The sequence below is a fragment of the Coffea arabica genome, chromosome 3e (assembly GCF_036785885.1).
Source record: "Coffea arabica cultivar ET-39 chromosome 3e, Coffea Arabica ET-39 HiFi, whole genome shotgun sequence".
In the NCBI taxonomy this organism is placed as follows: Eukaryota; Viridiplantae; Streptophyta; class Magnoliopsida; order Gentianales; family Rubiaceae; genus Coffea; species Coffea arabica.
In genome coordinates, this window is record NC_092315.1 from 7,581,962 (window position 1) to 7,602,794 (window position 20,833).

A 20,833-nucleotide genomic window follows, 5' to 3' on the forward strand; every position below is an offset into this window, starting at 1 on the left:
CACAAAGGGCAAATCTGGTACAAAATTCTAATTTCACTCCCTAAAATAATATTTTAATCATTTGGACTAAATTTGCAAAGGATTAGTAACCTCAAGGGAGGTCAGTGTAATTTTTCAAACCACAGGGGAGGTCAGTGCAAATGTTAGAAACCTCAGGGGAGGCTTCTGCAATTATCCCTTTCTAAAATGTTCGGCGCTAGTCAACACCTTTTTATTACAAATACTCTCTCCGTTCCATTGAAGTTATCATGCTTTCCTTTTTTATTTGTCCTAAAATAATTGTCACATACCCAAAATAGAAAGCTTGTTTACATTCAATTTCAACATTTACCCTCTTAAAATATGAGTCCTACAACTTTAACTCAAAAGTCAAAATAAAAAGGAAGACACCCCAAATGTGTGTCATGCGTTGTTGATACGTGATTTTTGGTCATGCATTTTTGAGTTAAACAAAATAGATAGGTTCCACAGCAATAAATTTCCACCATAACTCTCTTTGTATGCTTTACACGTTAGAGGGCAAAGGTGGAAAGTGAAACAAAATTTGCAACATTTAGTGCACTGTTAGTAAAAATCACAACTTCCCAAGCGCGGCAAACTTATTGGGACGGAGGCAGTATAAAAGAGGTTTCGCCTATTGGGAGCTGCCAATTTCACAAGGTGCCGGCGCTAATGTCAACACCAATTTTTTTTTCTTTTTTAGTTTCAATGAACATTACCAAAATTCAAAAAATTCGCCATCGAATATGCAAATTCATAATTTTCAATCATCTTTTATCCTACGTGCATCACATAAAAAAGATATTACAATATTTTTTTAGAAAAAAATACTATTTCTAATAATCTACCATCCAAATACATGCCAGCCATAGTGCACCTACCCAAATTCAAGAAGTTCACTATTGAACAAGCGAACCTCAATGCCGGTCATAGACTCACAGTAACGCCGGCCCCTCCCCCCAAACAAAACCCCTAGAGCTCTTTGTCCACAAAGAGGAGCTAGGCCGTGTACTTGCATAGTTTCGCACCAAAACGAAAAGGAAAAAAGAAGTACATGCATAGTTTCGTTGGAGTATCCAGAGGGCCGAACAGCCATCAAAAAAGCCGTTCCGAACAATTTTTGTCCAAATCAATAGGATAAAATCTCATTTGTTCAAAATGTAATTCAATTTTAACAACTTGTAATTATAGAACAAAATGTTGTGAGTCTTACACATGATGTTGAAATTGATATACAATATGTGATTTAAACTTTACATATTTTTTTTCCAACCAAATCATGGCCATCAACCTTTTAGGAACACTTGCAAATAATTTTTCTCCCTTCTAGGAAAAAGTTGTACCCAAACGGTGGCTTTGTAGCCTTATCAGACTTTTTCTTTTGAAGTATCTCTCAATTTTTACACCCGGAAGGTTTCTACCAACCTTTTAAAGGTTGCAGTGCATGTGGATGTATCTAAGTTGCCTGTAGCCACTCTAAAATGTAGATCCGGAATCTCATAAGTTGAGTTGTCGTGGAGTTTTAATAGACTGTATAATTTTTATAACAATTAATATAAATTGGTACAATTTTGATGTAAAACTTGTGTTTATAACTTGATTACACCTACCCAATATTATTAGAGATACATAGTGGGTTTTGAACATTGTGAGGCTCCAAATCCCTCTAAAAGCACCATGCTTGACCTTGTTATTTACTTGCTGTTCTCCAACTGTATATACTCCGAGCTCGTCTTTTCTTTCTTCTGTTTTGTGTCTGAGAAGCATGTTGGAGGTTGCACATTTTTTTTCCTCCTGTTACCTTCTTCGCCCCCACCCCTTCCCCCCGTTTATTAGTAAGATAATTAGCTGCTATCCTCTTCCTTTGGTAACAGGACGGCTCCTGCTTGATTTAAGGCTCCATTGCCTGAAATTATGGTAAGATCCACTCTCGAATCAGGAAAACGTTTCTTCTGGTTAAGCCGGCTGAGTTTGCTGCTTCTAACTAGCCATAAATACATAGTACAAAGCCTCACAATACTTAGTCAAAAAATGTGGCGTGGACAACCCAAATACTTCAGTCTACCACGTTTGCCATTTCTCTTTACATATATATATATACTCCACCAGCTCAGTTTATTGCCCAGCCCGCTTTTTCGTATATGCAATATATCTGCAGCCTCATTGCTCAACATGAATTCTAAATCAATTGAATGTAATTCCTTTCAAGCTTTTCTTGAATCTCTTCCCAAAGAAAACTTCTGGGAGAGCTTTGAAATCTATCAATGGAAAGGTATTCGGTTTCATCCTTTCATTCTTCAATCCACCATAGCTTTATCAACTGAATCCCGCGTAACGATGATATCATATTAGTTTCATCTCTCAAAGTTGGGACTACATGGCTTAAGGCCCTTTGTTTGAGCATCAACAATGGTGCGGATCAAGAAAATGAAGATATTCTCACGAAGGGCAGTCCACATTTATTTGTTCCAACTATTGAGTCTATGGTCTTTGTTCCTAACTCAGCTTCTGTGCTTTCTGGTATGGCTTCTCCTAGACTCCTTCACCCACATTTGCCTTATAGTCTTCTTCCTGATTCAATTAGGAACTCAGGTTGCAAAATTGTTTACCTTACTCGAAATCCTAAAGACACTTTTATCTCATTTTGGCACTATTTCAATAGCATCAAAGTTGACACATGTGGTACAGAAAGACCACTTGTAATTGGTAGCAAACAACAAATTTCTTTGGAGAAAGCATTTGAGTCTTCTGCAATGGAACTTACCTTTATGGACCTATTTTTTATCATGCCTTGGAGTATCATAAAGAAAGCTCAAAGATGCCTCAGAAGATATTGTTCATGAAGTATGTTGTGCTAAAGAAGGACCCAAAGGGGCAACTGAAAAAACTTGCTTCATTCCTCGGGAAACCATTTACTGAGGAGGAAAAAGTGGACAAAATTCTATGGAGGTGTTGCCTGGAGAGACTCAATAACTTGGAGGTTAACAAGAATGGGGTAAATCCGTGGAATTGGTTGGATAATAGTGGCTATTTCAGGCTTGGTGTCACTGGGGATTCAAAAGAATTATCTAACACCAGAGATGGAGGAGCGTCTTGATCTAATAGCCCGCACGAAGCTGGAAGCATCTGGACTTGATCTTGATGCATGACGAACACCAGAAATGCGGCACCTGTGTTTAGGCATGCAACAACTGTTGATCTTGATGCATGAAGAGGACCAGCAATGCTCCACCTAATGTTTAGGGATGCAAATACCTGTTACTCTGCATTTTTTAAAATCGGAAAAAATGCACTTTTCATCCTCAAAGCTGGGTTGATGACCAATTTCGTCCTCAAAGTTTTACCAAGAACACATTTCATCCTCAAAGTTCCTGAATTTTGGCCAATTAGGGATAATTGACAGAATAATACTCAATTTGGACGGAAAGCTACACGTAAGAAGCATGTGCTATTAGAACCAACTTTGCATCCAACAAAAAACAGGTAAAAATTTTGGCCAATTAGGGATAATTGACAGAATAATACTCAATTTGGACGGAAAACTACATGTAAGAAGCATGTGCTATTAGAACCAACTTTGCATCCAACAAAAAACAGGTAAAATCTGTTCTTGCTTCATTTATGTCCTCTCCGCTCCTCTTCTTGTTATAGTCCTAAAAAAATTTCTAACCACCATCACCATTCTAAATCCAATTATTTGCTGGCAAAAAGGTTGACATAAATGGTCGACATCCACTTATTCATGAGTTATAGATGACTTGGATTTGAGTATCTATCCAAACACATTAAATTAGCCCAGCCCATTTAATTTGATTTGATTTTTATTTTTTACCTATCAAAAAATATATATAATAGAGGAAACCCTATTTGCAAAAATAGAGGAAAACCTTAAAAAGCTGGTAGGTTGTTGTTTCCATATCTTGTATAGAAACTACCAACTGTTTATAACTTTAATTTTAGAGATAATTTCAGAAACCTCAACGGAGGTTTTTGACTATTGTAAGTAGGTCCTCTTTAATTTAAAAGATTACACTTACCTTCTCTACTATTAGCATTTCAGTAACAATATAAATCCACTATACTAAATTTGTCCTAAAACCCTAAAATACCCTTTTGTTAGTTAGAAGGGGGGAAACTCGCTCATAAATTTCTTCCACATTGCAACTATTGCAATCGGCATAACTACCACACTGATGAAGTCAATAAGTCACTTTAACTTAATCCTCGTATTCTCATAAATTTGAAAGCCCAACTTTGCAGCCCTAAAGCTTCCTGTGCAAATCAATTATGACAATTAACATTTGCATTCAACCTAATCTTGTTCCTCAGTTTTTTTTGCCTAAATTTTGCATCTAAATTGACCAATGTCATTATTCAAATTCAATCAAAATGGATGCAACCTTGTTGATGCTAAAATAATCTAACCCACCAAGAATACCAACATGGAACAACCAAAAGAAACATTAGAGACCACATTCTATGTCTTTAGGCAAATTTGATTATAGTTCTTATATCCCAAAATTCTTTTTTTTTTTGTTTGCACAATTGGTATAATAGTGTAATCTTCCTCAATCTATCTTTCTTTTTTAGCCATCATTTTTATTTTCTTGTTTATACTACGTATCACTGCCATTCTTTTCATCTTCATTTAGTTTGACAATAAATATGCTTTGACAACCTGTCGTTTAGCAATTTCAATTCAATAATACTTACAAAAAAGGAAAACAAAAAGAGAGAGAGGATCTATTTCCATAATAATGAGGATTCGGGATGTATTAGATGGTTGTGTAGATGGCGACTGTGGAAAAACAATGGACTATGAAATACAGGAGAGAAAAGGTAAAAGAAAGGATAAAAAAGAGACAATAAGAGTTTGTTTTGTGTGGTAGCCGTTGTTTTAAAATAAAAGATTAGTTTTAGTTGTAAGTTTTTTTAGAAATTATCTATAAGTGATGGATATTATAGTCATTTTACTGCATGAATGGAGGTTAGTGTTATTATTCAAAACTAAGGGACGTGAGTGACATTGTCAGAAACCTTAGGGGAGGTTTCTGAAATTATCCCTTTCTTTTATCTTGTCCAAAAATTATCACCTCTTTTTAACTTCTTTTTTTTACCTTCTCTAGAAATGAAAAAAATGCTGGCTATGCATGGGATTCTTTGTGGGCTTCTTTTATTTCCCATAAACTATCATCTGTTTGTTGCTTTCATCCATTATTTGAAAAAACTACCAGTTATTTATGGGTATGATTTTTAGTTCCAACCTAAAATAGGCATTATATAAAAAGACCACCAACTGTTTTTATCTTCATGCTGATTTACATGTCAATAAGGTAAGAAGGAAAATTTTGGTAGAGTTTTGCCTTAAATTTTAACAATCCAAAGTAGCAACCAAACTGGATATTGTAACCAAATTAATATAACCAACTAAAACCATCAAAAAAGAAGAGGCATAGGCTTGTTGAAAATGCATTCCAAGTGGTCCTTGACATGGCTCCTACTGAATATGGACCATAAACGAAATAAAGTAAAGGTATAGAATTTAGAATTCAAAAGTTATAACACTAATGTCTGCACTTTCGAGCGGGTTTTATCCCTTTTTTGTTGGTTCTAACAGAGCATGCTTCTCACGTGCAGCTTTCCGTCCAAATTGAGTGTTGTTCTGTCAATTGTCCCTAATTGGCAAAAATTCAGGAACTTTGAGAATGAAATATATTCTTGGTGAAACTTTGAGGACGAAATTGGTCATCAACCCAACCTTTGAGGATGAAAAGTGCATTTTTCCCTTTTCAAATCCAATACTACAGAAAAATACTGATTACCAGAAATAATGATCTTTTTTTGGGAGCCTGGAATGATGACGAAATTCATTTGTATGCGCAAGTTTGGATTGATGCCATAGTTATACTTATAGGTGGCAAACAAAACTATTTAATTAATTTTAACCATATCCGCTCATTAATAATTGGATATGGGTATATTAAAGTTTACATATGGATATAAATGAGTTACTCAATTATATCCATTTATTAAATGGATATAATTGGGTAATCCATCAAACCTAATTAACCCATTTAACTTACATTCCTAAACTTGTATTTCCATCATCAATCGTTGTTGCTCCGCCATCGCCTTCTCCTCCCTGCCAGCAAGTCCACTGCTCCTCCCCATCTCTTCCTCCACTGCTTGTTTCCCCTCCCTCTTCTTCCCGTCTCTCCTTAATAGAAGGTCTTTGCCCCTTCCTCGCCCGATTTCAATGACATCAAATCCACCTTGAAAGTGTAAATTTCAGAGCTAATCCATGAAGAAACCCATGGTGTCTTGAAGATTTTTCCGGAGAATGTCGTCCGTGATGCTGTGAGTAATCTTTGCGGGCCCAAAGAGACGTTAAACAGGTAGGCAAATAGAACAAAATATGCTGTCCAGGCTAACATAATTATGAAGTTCCTTTTGTATTATGCTTGTGAGAAGTTGTATTATGCTTCCAAATATACTAGCTACTGTTGATTGTTAGTGTTCGAATTTGGTTGGGGGAAAGGAGGATTGGTTGGTTATTTTTTGTTATTGAGATTGAACTTACATTATAATTACACATTTGTCTCATTACAGAGCAATTCTTGCATATTTGGTCGATGAGTTAGAAAGAAGATTGGATTGTTTTTCTAATTTTTACAAGTTTTTAGACTTGTATATTTTTGCTAAATTTCTTTCTCATTTCTAAAGATAATTGATTCTGCCTATACATGGTTCATCTCTTTGTAAAAATTGTTAAGATTGAGTCGTTTTGCTGTTGTGAGTGATAGAAAAATCTAAGTGGTTTATAGGGCAAAAATTGACTGCTATTGAGGAAAATAGTTCTTCATAATGTATCACTTTCTGGAATTTAATCTCTAATTTAACTCAATTCCCTATAGGTGGGTAGAATAATGGCCAATGCGATGTATCAGTTGGTACATGAATTTTTCTCTTTTCTCTTTTGATTGTAAGATACAATAAGATATTTACTTTCGTGTTACTACTAATGTTAAAGAGGATTTTTGGTTGCAAATTTGAAGTACTATCATTTTCTTTTACTTATTCTGCTTTTGCTGCCTATCTTTTTGTTATAGTCCCTGACAAGCTTGTTCTTCTAATGTTTCATCAAGGATGCATTACATATTCAAGAAACCGATCGTATGGTTCAAAAATGATTAGTCCTATGTAAGTGCTCTACTGGGAACTTTAAAAAAAAAATTTCTTGATTTTGGCAAGAAAAGTTTGACACTGCTCCATGGAAGAACTTTTAGCTGGAAGTCTCTTGTGTCTTCTTGCATCAGATGATAGATTCTAAGGGGGTGAAAAAAAAAGAATTATGTGATACAATTTGTGATTTCATGGTACTTTGCTAGCGCAGGATACTGATGAAAAATCAATTCGAGTTAAAAGGGGGTCAAACTCTCAAGACCCTTTCTCTGATAGTTGGAGTAGTCCCATATCATCGATTCATTGACCTTAATAATGTAAATCATAGTTTAAGGGTCATGCTTCCCATATCTTAACTTCTTCCTTGAGTTTCTGAAAAATGGTTAGTTTCAGAAAGTGGAGTATTAACCTGTAAAAGTTTCATGGATTCTAAGTGTACTTATTTCGTCTACCAATTTGTGGGAATTCAGGCAGCTATAGTTTATTCTGGTAGTGAAGGTTGGCAAGAAGTTTTGGCCATATAACCTTTCACTGTTCTATCAGTTATTCCTATCTATTGAAGATTTTATCTTTGTTTGTATACTAAATGAAGTAATTGCTAGTCCCCATCAGGATGGCTTGCAGTTCTCAATTGAGCCAATAGTCTTGTTCATTAGGATGCAAATTGTAATTTTGCTATCCTTGTTTCAAGCGAACCATCTTGTTACAGCTGCCAAGTTGTATGAAAAAGTTTGTGCTTTTTATGCTGGTGAAGGATGGATGAGAAATCAATATACAAGGGCTACTATCAAGTTTGTGGCTCCATGAGAGTGCACAAAATGATTATACAGGAAGCAATCCTGATGTATCCAATCTTGTACTATCAAGTTTATGAAATGAAGATTATGGTGTTTGACAAAAAAAAAAAAAAAAAAAAAAAAATATACAAGGGCTACTATGCTTCATGCTATTAACTACTTTTCTTTTATTTATTATTTTTATTTGTTAGTTTTATCTTATCATTTTATTTCCTCGTAATTTGTTAACTTGGTCATTTTTCAGTATTATCAATTTATGACAAGCTTTAGCCTCCTTTCTTACTTTTTCAAAATGAAATTTTAAATTTACGTACAAAAAGAAATACTAGGGGTTCAAAGTTTTGGATTAAGTTTTTATGTTAACCTTCATATTATTTAGTCCAAAATTTTAGATTCTTATTGTTCAATTATTAAATAGTATGTAATTTTGTGACATAGCACACGGATGGAAAAAAAATTGGTCATTGGAATTATTTGGCATAATAAGTAAATATTTAAAATTAATGATGGGTGCAAACTAGTATAAATTGATAATTTAGTTTACAAAATGAATTTAGATGAGTTTGTAAAAAGTTAGAATAAATGGGTTATAAATGAGTAATTATATTACCCAACTCATTTTTTGACTTATGTATTTATACCCATCTAATTAAATGAGTATACATGAGTTGACTCACTTATACTCATTACTCATTTTACCCAATCCAAACACATCCAAATCACCCATCTTGGCACCTCTAGTTATACTTAATCATCTTACAACTTGTTATGCTAAAAAGACCTAGACATTGCATAATGATTAATAGATTATTGCACAATTGCGGTATATAAGAAAATCAAGGTAATATGTTGATTTTGAAGGTTTGCCTCATTAAGTGGGTCTCAAGAGGGGGAAAAAGTGGGTCTCAAGTGTTATATTTTTGGAAAAAATAAAGTAAAGTTTATAAATGTAAAATTGTGCATTTATCTAATAAAAATGGTGCAAATATATTAAATGTAACAATGAATTTCTATTAGACAAGCATTTGAAAAGTCTTAATTCTGAAAAGAAAATTGCATGAACTATCTAACTTCATTAAGTTTGACTTTGTTTGGTGGACCTCCTCTCCGTTTCTTACCGTGTGCATTTGGATGCATGAGATGTATAAGAGTATGATCATTTTAAGTTTAATTGATCCTAATCTTTATTAATAAATAAAGTCACGTGTCATACATCCATTCAGATGTGCATTTTGGAAAATGGAGAGAGAATCCATGGGAGAGGAACCAAATCCACTTCATTAGCCTCTCAATCTGTTAAAAAAAATTGATTTTGAAAAAAAGAGGTCAATGACTATCTTACTTCGTTTACAACTCCATTCGCCCAACTAACCTATCAAATCTAATCTAATTTAATATATCTATATATGTGTGTGCATACTTTGTTATACTATTTTTGTTTTGGTAGGTTCTTGAGTTAGCTATTTCTATATTCTATCAAATGGATGCTCTATTTTTGTCACGTTTTTTAAAAATAAATTATTTGCTTATGTTTCTTGATGGATTTATTCTTTTTTTGGTAACAATTAATTATAGTCTTTTTCATTTTTTTACTTAAAGTAAATTTTTTTATCAATCAACTAGTAGCTTTCCTTTTTTAATTCTCAACAATCACATTCACTTATTTCCATTATTTGTCTTGGTTTGATTATTTATTAATAGTTCTAAAATTTTGACAATTTTCATTTTAGTATATTCTATTTCACAACTTTAGCATATTACTCATACAAATCCATTTAAGTTTACTGCTGCTGTTTGTTTTGTGTGATCCTTTGTGAAACAAATTATCGTCTATTTGAGCAACTGATCGTGAGTCTTCAGTGGTTGTGATAACTTGAATATTAATGTTTCTGCTAAACAACGAAAAACAAATTGATAATACAAAGTGCAAAGTTTTGATGTCCTAAACAAAACATCAAACAGAAGATCCTTAGCAATTTTCAATGGTCTGAACCTCCTGTAGCATATGTCCTTTCCTAATTCTATAAAACCATCTTTTGGGGGGGACTAAGAAAGGATGCAGAAACTTGTTTCGGGATAACCAAAAGCATATACAGAAAGTAAACAAAATATCACCAACTCAGAAATCACCCTAAGTAGACTTGGTATCACATGTAGCAGTAAAAGTCTTCTTTAAGAAAACATCTAGCATTTAATACCATGGAACGGGTAAACTAACATGTAAGTGATTAAAAGTAGAGCACTCTAGGAGCAACTCCAGTACATTATCAGTATTGCCACTCATCCAAAAACACTTTGTAACACTTTAATGTAAAGTATGAGACTAGGTTCCCAAAACTTTACCATCCACTACTACAAGTTAATTGGTTTAGATGGTCACCAAGCACCAAATAATAGCTAATTGTAGTCCATCTATAAAAGAGGAAAGAAAAAACACAATGGGAAGTGAGTGTGTGACAATGTACCGGACTCATTTTTTTTTAAGGAAAAGAGCTCAGTCACAAATTGCATGTCACATAAAAGCTTTGTACTTGCTTCTTCTTTGCTAAAAGCTTAAGAGTCATAGATCATGTTAGGAAATTAGGGGTTTGTTAATTATTTCCTATTTTCTAGGTATTTTTTCCATCTTTCTACTGATGTTTGTCTTCCTGGTGTTTTGCTACTTTGATAATCTCTACTTCGTCCTAAGCACACAGCTTTGGCCATTTGCTTTTGACCACCAAAATCCACCTATTTATATATTTTAGCTATCCAAAATAACGCAAAACTTAGGCGTTCCTCTTTCTGTTCAAAAAAATCTATTAGGTCAAAACAGCTTAGATAACAGGGAAAATCAGGTTGACCCTGGACAGCAAAAATTCTGGTTTAAAGCATGTGAGAGCTACCAAAAGGCTAGCAATATTGATGTGGGATCGGTTATGAGATGCCCATCTTGCAAAGAAGAGAGCAAAGTTGTAGCAAGGTAATTACCAAATTAAGTTTCACTCTCCTATAATAAAAAATTAGAATATAATGTTTTATTCTCAATGTGTATTAGGACCCGAATTGGAATTGCTGTGGATGATGGTACAGGCTCTATAAACACTATTATCTTTGGGCTTGATGTTAAGAAGGTTATACCATTTACAGCTCTTCAATTCTGAGAAGCTCATAATGAGGTAAGCTAACAATCATGCCAACGAAAATTACTGCTACAAGTTTAGCCCTTGCGTGATGATACAACTACTAGCTTAATATATCTTGCTTAATCTTGTCGATTCTTTTTTTTTTTTGCTTCATAGACTTCATCCATTCTTCTTTGAAATGCTTGTGTTGCCGAAGTCCAGTCTTCATGAATATTGTTAAACAAGAAATAACTACAACTAATAGGTTTATTGCATTTAGCTAATAATGACCAAGTAACAAACTAAAAGCTGGGCCGAGACTAACTTTATCAACAAACTATGAGTATCTGTTCTTATATCATTATTTGAGTATTAGACCAAGTAACAACTAACTAATATTCTGGTTTTTATGCACCTTTGCTTGGGTATAAATACTGCTCTCACTATGTAAAAGTGCAGTGACTATAATCATTAGAATGACTATGTATAAAATAAAAAAAAGATCAAGTACAAAAAATATTAATGATTTGTTTGTACTTGAAATTAGTAGTATATTGTGTGTATAGTTGAAGATTTTTGTGTTTCAAAAAAAAAAAGTTCTTCGCTGCTTTTTATGACTTAGTTTATTCCCCAATTTTAATCAAACAATATATCCATTTGGTTTTATCTTCATTTTAGAGTTGTTTCATTTGTCTTATACTATTTTTCTAGAACCAGGACCAATAGAACGAATGCTCAACATTGGGCCATTGCACTTTTTTTCCCTTCATAACTTATGATTGGGATCCAATTTTTTTTTGCACAATATGAAATTACTCACAATTTGCATATCATTACCCAAGTCTTTTCCCAATTAGAATCTACAATAAGAATTTCGACTTCTAAACAAATAGCTACTATTTCAGGATATGCTTAATAATTATTTATACTTTAAAACAAAAAATTGCAGGAGCTTAACTTTTCTCCTAAACTAGCATCTGCAATCAAAAAACATACGATTGTGTGTTTCATACACTACTATGAGGCAGATTATCAAGGCCAGAAGGAAGCCAAGTATAGTATTGTCAAGGCATACACTACTGAGGAATTAGCTCATGTTTCAATGGCAATCGCGACTGCAGAAACAAATGAAAAAATTCTACACCTTCATGCTACTGTCTTGCAGTCTGCTAAGAAGAATAAATTTTTCAGTCCATCAACCAAAAAACTGCTTGATACCATTGCTGAATCTTCTACTACTGCAACCAACATTCTGCCTCTATTGACCACAGCAAAGAGAGCCTTGGTGTTTGGAACTGTGACTCCTAAAATTGGTTCGAATTCTTCTGAAGCTAATACACTTGCCTCACTGTCCATCGATGCACCCTCAACTTTTGCTCCAACTAATCCTGCACCCGGAAGTCTTTTGAAGAAGTAGTGATGACGAACTCTGAACTTGCTTGAAGCCTTTTCATTAATTATTTGTTGGCACTTTACAGCTGAATTGCTAAGATATAAAATAAATTGTAACACAGATATAAGAAAAAGCATGAGAATTTATTACAACAAAAAAAAGCAATTGGTTGTCGAGTAACACCAAAATAGAAAATATGAAACTGTCACCGAATTGAATTACCAATTAGAATTTTGATTTTAGGGTTATTATCACGTTTTTCTCTTAATGTTTGCTGCCACTATCAAATTCCCCATTAATGTTACTTTTAGTCACTTTTTCCCTAAGACTAACGGTCAAAGTAAACTGAGTTTGTTAATTCAAGTGAAAAAACATGTTTAGCGCTTAAAATTATTATCACTTTACCCCCATAAATTATAGTTTTATTATCAATTTGCCGCTAAAGTTATTTTTTAGAAAATTTATTCCACTATTAAACCAATTTAGCAAGTTAAAAAACTTTAGAAGGAAGTACCATCCTCTTTGTATAATAAAAATAATAAAAAATTTTAAATGACTCTTCTCTTTTTTAGTATCAAGGAAAAAAGTCAAAATATTAATCTTTTTCTTCTTGGAAATCTAATTAATATTAAAAAAAAGGCAGGGAAGGAGAGAGAGGGAGGGGGAGAGAGAGAGAGAGCTCAATTCTTTTTTTAAAAAAATACAAATAAGAAAGAATTAAATATTTTTACCATTTTAAAATTATTTTACTTTTCTTTTTACCACTCAAATTCAATCTTAATCTAGACGACATTAAAGTAATACATTAATATTAGATTCTTTCTTGTCTTCTTTCTTGGAAAATCTAATTTTCCGTTACCTTCTTTTCTATCTCTTTTTCTTTTCCTAGTATTTATAAGTGTGAAAAAAAAAGAAATTTGAAAAAATCCTTTTATTTTTATGTTTTTGGAACTCTTTCGAGTGAAAAAAAGGAAGAATAAACATTCCAATTTTTTTTAATTTTTAATTATATATAAAAAGGGTAAATATATTAAAAATTTTTTGAATATACTGGTTAGGTTAACAATGGGCTAAAATGCCTAGGAAATAATGTTAGAGTGTAAAGCAATTGTATTACTATAATTTAAAGGGACAAAGTGATAATAACAATGTGGTAATGTTAAAAAATAAAAGGGTATTATTGTCCAAATTTTGTTAGCATGCTGAGTTGAATTACCTATGAGGGTGAAGTGACTAAAAGATAATATTGGGGATAAATTGATAGTAGTGATATAATTTATGGAGGTAAAGTGATAATAACCCTTGATTTTAACCAAAATTTTTGCTCACCCTTACTTGCAAAATTATATTGCTAGTGTAATTAAGAGATAAAGATATAGAACTAGAATAGCTACCTTATTATTCTGAATTCGAGTAGATTTTTATTTGAATACTACCATATTAGTATGCAATATATACCTTAATAATTATTTTCCTTTGAAGAAGCATTTATACCTTAATAATTAGAGTAAAAAACTTAGGGAGTCTTTGAACTATTGTCGTTGTCTACTTTTGGCCTCTAATCTAAATTTTGTTTCCGATTGGCTTTTGAACAATTAAAATTACATATTTTAAGGACTTCCGGTGACTTTAAGCATAAGTTTGGCTGGATTTAAAGGGCATATTTGTCCGTTCCTAATTGAAGTTTCAGAACCTGCATCAAAAACCCTAAAAAGAGGTAACCCTTCAATTTCTTAATCACACAATTAGATTTTTCTTAACAAATCCTCTAAAAATCGAGTTTTACCAAAAAGATTTTGATAGTGACGCTTTTAAATGATCGGAAAAAAAACCACATGCGAGGCATGGTGCAAAGTTTTTTTCTTGTGGGTAAAACTCGATTTTCAGAGGATTTGTGAAGAAAATCTAATGGTGTGCTTAAGAAATTGAAGGGTTATCTTTTTTTTTTTCGGGTTTTCGATATTGGTTTCAATGCTTCAATTATGAATGGACACCCTTTAGATCCAGCCAAATTTTTGCCTAAAGTCACCGGAAGTTCTTAAATTGTGCAGATTTAATTGTTTAAGGGCCAATTGGAAACCAAATTTAGATTAGGGGTCAAAAGTACACAACGGCAATAGTTTAAAGGCTCCGTAGGTCTTTTACCCTAATAATTACTTTCCTTTGAAGAAGAATTTATACCTTAATAATTACTTTCCTTTGATGTTGTATATATGGAGCAATATCCTATAATAATATTTCAAGTGACTCCTCTTGATAACTTCTATATAAACGCAGCATCAAGAACTTAAAACGCATCACTAGACAAACAAGATGACTAGCAGTTTCATAAAAACCTTTTTCTTGTTAGCTATCCTATTATTTTGCCTTTTGCAAGCCACACAAGTGCATGCTAAACAAGAATATAGAACTATCAGAGCTAATGGTCTTCCCAGTGGCTCCCCTCCATTGATAGCTCATTGTCAATCTAAGGATGATGATATTGGACATCATACTCTCAATCCAAATCAATCTTTCAGTTGGGAGTTTGGCATGAACGCTTTTGCAACCACTAGATTCTATTGCAGCTTTACATGGGGACAAAAAATTAGATCCTGTGATGTCTTCAATGCAAATTTGGCAAATAGGTATTGTGGTTCAAGCGTTGAGGTTTTAAACATATGCTACGGGTTGGTGAAAGAAGATGGTTTCTATCTTTCTGCTGGAGATAATCCACAGCCAAGTGATTTGCATCTGATCAATAAGTGGTGAAATGATTGTATTTTACATGATCTCATTATACAATAATAACCAAGATTATACATATTAAAATTTTTCTATAGTTTATCCTTAATTCAAATTCATTTTCAATTGAATGAATGGCAAAAATGATCACCCAACTATTAAAAATGACATCGCTTTATCACCAAACTTTTTTTGTGGCAAAAAAGGTCACTTAACTCCTTAAAATGGGCCTTTTAGGTCATGTCACTCAATTTAGCCGGTAAACCAATCGGACATAAGCACACCTGACTTGCTATTGCAAGTTTTCAGGGGCAAAAATGTTCTCAACTAATTGACGCAAACTTTTTCAGAAAAACACCCCAAACTTTAGGGGCTAATCCTTATTTTGGTCAAATTTGAAAGGAGGTAAATATAATAAAACAAAAAATCCCCCACACAGGCTTCTTCCTCTGGGTCTTGATTTTCCAAAGACTATCAGAAGCATATTTCAAGAACAAAAGGATCAAGGACCTCTTCTTGTTTCATGATTTGCCAGCCAACAAATTCCTACAACAATCATCATCATTTTCAACCCTCATCCGAATTCGAAATTTCAACTTCTTTTGCATTTCCTTCAATTTCAATCCAAAAAAATCAACCATGGCCGTGACCAAGAATCATCATTCTTTAGCATTCCTTCAATTCTATGTTTCGTTGTGTTCAAAACCCGTTTGTGAAAATGTTAGAGCGAAAACTTGAGTCAAAGAGAGAATTTTTTTCCCTTGAAAAATCCTTTTTCTCTTCTTGGAGGAGAAGAGAGAAGGAGGTCGCAAGTGGTTGCAGGAGCAGAGAAAGAGGTGGTGGAGGGCGAAGGAGGAGAGAAGGGGTGGCAGGGGAGGTGGTGAAGGGTGCTGTTGTTCGAATAAAGTCATTTGATATTATGTGGCACAACTAAAAGGACAATATGACGCATTTTAGTGATCATTTACATTGCAGTAGATGCGTTTTTCTCATCTGCATTGTTGCCCCCAGTAAAACAAACTCATTTTAATTTTTGTAATTTCTTTTTCGTCAAGAAACAAGTTGCAAACCGTCCAAGAACATTGCTTGGTTTGCACTACATGTCAACGTTGTTTAATTTTTGTATCATAGTTGTTGAATAAAGATACATTAGAATTAAAATTCTCATCTTCTTTTAGAAGTTTTTGAAATATAAATCGTTTATTGTTATTCAATTGTAAGCACTAATCTTTAGGATAAAGGATAGTCTTGTGCCAATACGCAGTACTTTTTGGTGATTTTTTTAGATATTTTAGAATGCATATATTATGTACATAATTTCGATTTACATTTGGGCAAATTTCACTTTACCCCCCTGTAGTTTAGCATTTTTTATATAACTCCCCTATGGTTTCAAAAGCTATACATAACCCCCTTATGGTTTAGATTAAAATGTCAAAGTGATGGGAATGATCATTCACAATGGCATCACCTAAAATGTCAAAATTACCCTTTTATAAAGTTGAAATTTATGTATTAACCAAGGGACGTTATGTGTATATTTTGAAAATCATAAGGGGGTTATATAGTAAAATATTAAACCATAAGCGGGTTATATGGTAAAATATAAAAATCATACTGGGTTAATGTGTCATGTATTTATAAGGGTAATTTCGACATTTTTAGAAGTTCCGTTGCGAGTAACTATTTCCGTTACTTTGACACTTTAATCCAAATCATGAGGGGGTTATGTATAGCTTTTGAAACCATAAGGGGGTTATGTAAAAAAAAGGGTAAACCACAGGGGGATAAAATGTAATTTACCCTTTACATTTTGTTTCATCTTGAAACTCCAAAAGTAACTATTGATAACCTAAAGTCCTCCAAATCTCGTCAAGGGCTTCTCCAATTAAGTTGTGGCTAGTTTTATCACTCAACATGTGTAAACTGATGCAATTTTGTTACACTATATATCAAATTTGTATGAATTTATACTAGATAATGCAAAAATTATGTCAATCGGACAAAATTCACCTGTAGAGGCTGTCAGATCTAATGATCTATCAATGCACGGCTTTCTCCACAGATAATGCACCAAAAACTACCTCAAGGCACCGACGTTAATGAATCATATTCAATTCTATTGTCTTTCGTGTAGGACTTTATCTATTAACATATTTATCTTCTTACATGATTTTGTCTATCTACATCCAACCCACATTTTTACATTCTACTGTCTGTTGAAATGTTCCACCACTAAATCTACAAAGGAATGGGAAATATTTTGAATAGATATTCTTTTCTTATAACAACTTTCACCAAATACAAGATTAGGGATGATAACAGGAATGGGTGGCCACTGGTGCCCACCTCAGGGGGGTGGGTGGGGAGAATTTTTCTCCCCCTCATCAAACGTAACGAGGGGAGGGAGAAAAATTCCTCCACCCCCGTTAATATATATGTATGTTTTTATATGTATAATATGAAATAAATGCTATGTTATTGTTGTTATATAAATATATTATATGAAATAAGTAATGTGTTAAATTGTTATGGCAAAACGATGCAATTTTATTTCAAAAGAATGATTAATAAAACTTTTATTAGATCTATATAATTAAAAAATTAAATCAAATAAAAAACAATAATGACAGTGGGGCAAGGTGGATGCATCCATGGTGATAGTGGGGCGGAGCAGGGATGGGAGGTTATTGGAGCGGGACTTGGGGATGAGGGAGTTTTTGTAGAATGGGATCTTTCCCTGCTCCAAAACCGCCTCGTTGCTATCTCCATATCAGATAGATGAAGATGATGATTTTGATGAAAAAATCAATCCATTTTTTTGTATTTAGTTGGTTTGATACTTATAGTCTCTACTAGTTTCTTCCGATTGATTTCTTTGTCGATTTAGTAAGACTCAACCAAGTTTCATTAATTTTTTTTTTTACTTTTTTTTGAGTCAACTCGATCAATATCAATGGAATTTGGATGAGTTTCCGACGTAACGAATGAATTAGATCATTCAGTTTGGTTTCATATTGATATGATCTGATCCGGTTGTAAATAGTCTGATTTAACTCGGACGATTTGAGAAATTATGAATGGAGTGGGATAGGCAGTAGAGAAAGGAATGGGGTTCAAGGAGGAAACATGACGAAATTGGGAAATTTGGGTATCTCTTTATTCTAATTAGTGTAAAGTTATCAAATAAATTTAATTGGAACAATCTGGCACAAGTGCATACAGTAAGGTAATAGATTGCAATAATCTTTAATATTAGGCAAGTCGCAATTAAGCATAGTTTATGGCACATTTTGCAATTAACCCAAATAATTATGTCAAATTAGCGTGCCCTGCCCACCAATGAAGACAAACTACAATTTATTTACCCAGAATAAAAGTAGGCAAACTATACCCTTGCAATTAGAAGTGACAGTTTATCGGTTAATCGATTAATTTGTTAAATGAAATTAGTCGAAATGGATGAGTGTAGACTTCTACCGAGACTGAACTCTACATAAACCTCACCAACTTGAAATAGAATTAAACTAAAATTGGCTTTGTTAATTGATTTCATCCATTTTCATATTTGGTATAGAAAGAAAGAAATCGATTTGATGTTAGTCAAAAGCTGAAATCTATTTGGGGGAGTAGATCTTGTCCATTGTCATGAATCAAGTTATATGTAAAATTATATCATGTAATTTATTAAGTTAATTTATACAAACATAAAGTAATTATTCATAAAGTCTAAAGAAGTACAATTATATGACCATTGTAACATATATTTATATGAGCTGTATGTGGTGTGTACCCGCGGGCATGCTAACATACAATGTAACAAGCAATTAAGTATTAGGCATCTAGATATAAGAATAAGCATGAGAATTGTTTTCAACCAAAAAAAAAAAAAGCAATTGGTTGTCAGGTATCATCAAAATAGAAAATATGAAACTGTCACCGAATCGAATTACTAATTAGAATTTGATTTTTTAACCAAAATTTTTGCTCGCCGTTACTTGCAAAATTATATCGCCAGTGTAATTAAGAGATAAAGATTTAGAACTTGATTAGCTACCTTATTATTCTGAATTCGGGTACATTTTTATTTGAATATCTACCATATTAGTATGGAATATATACCTTAATAATTACTTTCCTTTGAAGAAGCATTTATACCTTAATGATTACTTTCCTTCGAAGAAGCATTTATACCTCAATAATTACTTTCCTTTGATGCTGTATATATGGAACAATGTCCTATAATAATATTTCAAGTGACTCCTCTTGGTAATTACTAGACAAACAAGATGACTATCAGTTTCATAAAAACCTTTTTCTCGTTGGCTATCTTATTATTTTGCCTTCTGCAAGCCACACAAGTGCATGCTCAAAAGTACAAGGTTGTCATATTCAATGGTGTTCCTAGTGACTCCCCTCCATTGACAGCTCATTGTCAATCTAAGGATGACGATATTGGAAATCATACCCTTAAGGTGAATGAATTTTTCAGTTGGAGGTTTCGCATGAATTTCTGGGAAACCACTAGATTTTATTGTCATTTTACATGGGGACGAAAAACTGCATTTTTTGATGTTTTCAGCAAACATTTGGCCTTTGACATTTGTGGTGAAGGTCGTTCGCAGGTAAACATATGTTACTGGCTGGCGACGGAATATGGTTTCTATCTTGCGAATACAGACCCTCCAAGGTATTTGCTGTTTAAGCATACATGGGACGGAAGCAGTTAAGGCAAAAGCTTTTGAAAATTGTTGTGCTGGCAAAAAGTGTAATTTAAAATTTTTTTGAAACTTTCAAAAACTATGAAGGGGAAAAAAGCATAATTTTCAGCCCTCTCGTTCCATCGTTGTGTATGGTGATGTGACTGCATTTTGCATCATCTTATTCGTATATAACAATCTCTATTAGACATATCAAAATGTTTCTTCAGTTTCTTCTTCATTAAAATTCTTATCAAATATTGGCTTCACTTTTTGGATAATTGTTAACAAAGAAGCAAACAAGGACAAGGTAACGTGAAGAATTGATTGAGCACAATCATTATATCACTGCCAACTATCGGTTGCTAACTATGGGTAGCTATCTCTTAAAAGGGTGGTTTAGGATGCTCAGATGATGGCTTGTGTGGATGTCACTCTTTTTACAATTTTTTGTTGCCCAACTGTGTAATGTATGAGTGCTAATTATAGTACTGAAAATCTCAGAGGCACTAATCGAAATTGTTAGAAAACCTTGGGAGAGGTATTCAGAATTTTCTGTTAAACAAGTGAAAGCAAAGTCTGTTGATTCTCTACTCTCTGCTGTCTTCAACATTTTAGGAAGATTGACCTCAAGATGTCAACTAAGACGGTAGAGGCAAAATGACTCAAATTTAGACTTTCATAGCTGGATTTGGCTAACGAGTGCTTAGTAGGCGCTCGTTAAAAGAGATCTCAAATGTTAGCTTTTTTAGAAAAATATAATTAATTGGAAGGTCCAATAAATGTAATTGTGTGTATTCACATTACAAGTATGGTCTAATATAAGTGTGCTACCATTGTTCAGTTTAAAAAAAAAATTCCTTCATAGTTTTTTTTCTTTACTTTTAGTTATTACTCAACAGCTAAAACCTTCCTCTTCTTTTTTCTCTGTTT

General features: G+C 33.3%; 1 long non-coding RNA gene across 1 annotated transcript; it reads left to right on the forward strand.

Moving 5' to 3' along the window:
- The first annotated feature begins 6,048 nt into the window (after positions 1 to 6,048).
- Positions 6,049 to 8,110, forward strand: LOC140038947 (uncharacterized). Its single transcript, XR_011842452.1, has 2 exons — positions 6,049 to 6,395; positions 7,146 to 8,110. It is a non-coding gene; the product is annotated as an uncharacterized lncRNA (long non-coding RNA).
- The last annotated feature ends 12,723 nt before the right edge of the window (positions 8,111 to 20,833 follow it).